Source organism: Pantherophis guttatus, chromosome 1, assembly GCF_059756535.1.
Source record: "Pantherophis guttatus breed Tessera chromosome 1, ASM5975653v1, whole genome shotgun sequence".
Lineage (NCBI taxonomy): Eukaryota > Metazoa > Chordata > Lepidosauria > Squamata > Colubridae > Pantherophis > Pantherophis guttatus.
In genome coordinates this window covers 250,416,109-250,418,969 of record NC_142063.1, presented here as the reverse complement: position 1 = coordinate 250,418,969, position 2,861 = coordinate 250,416,109, and the positions used below count along the sequence as shown (strand labels likewise).

The 2,861-nt window shown below is 47.5% G+C and overlaps 1 pseudogene; it reads right to left on the bottom strand.

Annotated features, from left to right (window-relative positions):
* Positions 1-1,275: 1,275 nt before the first annotated feature.
* On the bottom strand, positions 1,276-1,884 carry LOC117666380 (fin bud initiation factor homolog; annotated as a pseudogene).
* Positions 1,885-2,861: the final 977 nt, after the last annotated feature.

The following is a 2,861-nucleotide window of genomic DNA, read 5'->3' as shown; positions in this document are numbered from 1 at the left end:
GTTATTTGTGAAATAGCATAGCATGGTGAATTGCATTGAAATATTTTTGCTAACCGTTGCAGAAATGGTGTTATACGTTTTCACAGGGCTGGGTAAGTTCTGAAGCTCATCTTCCTATGGAAACATCCTCCTTGTTAGTTTCAGATGACAGTTCAGGGCACTAGAGAGACCCACTTGTGTATAAAGAGGAGAAGAGACAGAGGAAGATTTAGCACTGCATTTTCACAGGGGCAAGAAATTCCATCCCTCTCCAATGTGTTTTGGCAGGCAGCCTGGCTCCTTGTCAAGCACATGATCCTTCGATTGCCTCCTATTTCTGGCTTGGATCTAGATCTTGATAGTTTAGCAAACCATGTTAAGAGGTTAAAATTAGGCAGCTGAAGCTGTGATATCAGAGACCCATCTCCAGCAAAAGGAAGATCAAGAAAGACAAGACAAAACAAAAAAAAGATATAAGGATTTTAAGACCAAATGTCAGCAGCACTACATATAGGTTCGGTATTTACTCTGATGAAACAATAGTATAAGAGAGATCTATCGGTTCATCTTTCTGTTTTGGGTTTAGCATGACTATTCTGGTGACCAAATAATGAGAATTGGGGAAACAGGCATACCAAGTCAGGCTACTGGTTCCTCTACTGTGTTTCCCCGAAACTAAGACATGTCCTGATAATAAGCCCAATTAGGCTTTCGAGAGCATATGCTAAAATAAGCCCCCCGAAAATAAGCCTCCCAATACTTAGATGCATGCACAAGGGAGGAAAGGGAGGGGGAACATCAGAGCTGCTGCCGCCCAAGATCAGCAGGCCGGATTCAGTGAGCCGGATGCACTGCTGCCACTCGGGAGAAGAAGAGAGAGAGAGGAGGCACTGCGCGAGAGCCCATTTCTGACGTTGTTCTCCTCCCAGGCGGTGGTAGCATGTTCAGCTCCCCGAATCTGGCTTGCTGTTAATGGCTGGTGAGGGGGAGTGGCAGGTGGGGAGGGGTGGGGTGGCGGAGAAGCGAGATGCATGGAGTGAGACGGGGCTCCCCTTCCGTCTCTTCTCCCCTCCTTGCCGGGCCTGGCAGGAGCTGGAAGTCAGGTAAGACACGGTGGAGAAGTGAGACACGTGTTTTACATGACTTCCAGCTCCTGCCATGCCTGGTAGACATGTGATGGAGCAAAGTCTGTCCATCCATGGGGAAGTGTGGCCAACCAGAGTCCTGCTGGCGTGGCCGGCCACTGAGGGGGAGGGAAGAGGGTTGCTCAAAACCCAGCGAGGTGCCCGCTCCTGCTCAGCCCTTGAGATACTCTGTCTTGAGGTGACTGAGGCAGTCTCTAGACGGTGAGCGCAAACAGCTCGTACTTGTTCTGCAGGCCAGCTGAGACGGTCAGCATCTCCTTGAGGAGGGCCCATGCATGCACCAGCATTCCCAGGAAGTCGTCTTTGAGGCAGGTTGTTTTCCAGTTTCCGCAGCGACTTCTCTGAGTTGGCATAGGCATCCCCAATCTGCGCGAATTCCCTGAGCAGGTAGTTGCCATAGCTTTCCCCACCATCCAGATCATAGGTAGTGCTCTTCTGGATGCTTTCCAGCACATGCACCATGTCCTCCACCTGCCGGCCCAGGAGACTGAATTCCTCGCACAGCGTCAGAGCGGGTGCTGCTGCTGCCACCACGGGATGGAAGCATTCACCCTCCCTGTCTGATTGCAGGCAGTTGTTCACCCTGAAAAGCAACTGACACTTCTCTGGGTTGTCGTTCTCCTCATAGTCCCACGTCGGGCACGAAATAGTGATGCAATGTCCCATTGGACATCTTCAAATAAAGCAGGCTGTCAAAATAGCCATGGCACAAGCTGATCAAACAGCTCAGTAGCCACACCGAGAGGAACCCCAGCAGCATCCCGGGGCGAAGTGGGGAGCTGCCCTGACACCCTAAGCATCCTGAAGCGGAAGAGGGCAAAGGCAACTCCGGTCGTGCCTAGTTTCAAGTCCTCTGGTTGTGACTGCCTCTCTTGCAGGGCTTCATTGGGACCTGCTGGGAAGCCATCTCTTGGCCCTTCTCACTCCCTGTGAAGAAAAACGGCCTGTTTGCCAACTTCTGGTGGGTCTGGAAGGACCAAAAATCAGATGTCTGTGCCAGAGCTGAGCTAGGGCAACACTCGTGTGCCCACCAATATGGCTCTGTGTGCCACCTGTGGCACGCGTGCCATAGATTCGCCATCATGGGTATAGGATGTGACTGTGACTACATTATACAAAGACAAGATGGAAATTAACATTTCTGTCATCTTCTTATGAATTCTCTTCCCTTCAGAAATATATTAGAAGAATTCAAAATTAAAGCTCTTAGATAGTGTTGTATATCCAGAACCAATCATGATTCCCAGGAAAGTCATATAGCATATGCGGTAGTATGGACAGAGCAAGCGAGGTCAGACTGAAGAAAGCAGTGTCACTACATAACAACACAAACCTAACTCTTTTTCTATGTGTACACATTATCACATAAACATCCAAAAGAGGTAGAACTTGTGCTGTGATACTGTTTCCATAATTTTAATGAAAGTAATAAGATCCTGCAGATATCACTGCATCTATGCTACAAATATAGATTTACTTCATATATGTCTAATTAATGAGGGTTTAAAGAATCCTTAGTATGCTCATAATGCCTCTCTTGAAATCTTTAGGCATTCTGACAAAGACAGCTCTTGGGGTTTTCTTAGGAGAAGGAAAGACTATTTGAAATAATTTAATTCTGACAGTATTAATATTAGTGAAGATCAGCCACACAAGATTTCCTATTTTTGATAAATTCTAGATGTATTAAGATTACAACTTCCAGAAATTCCAGCCAGGCCATGTGGGATGAGAATT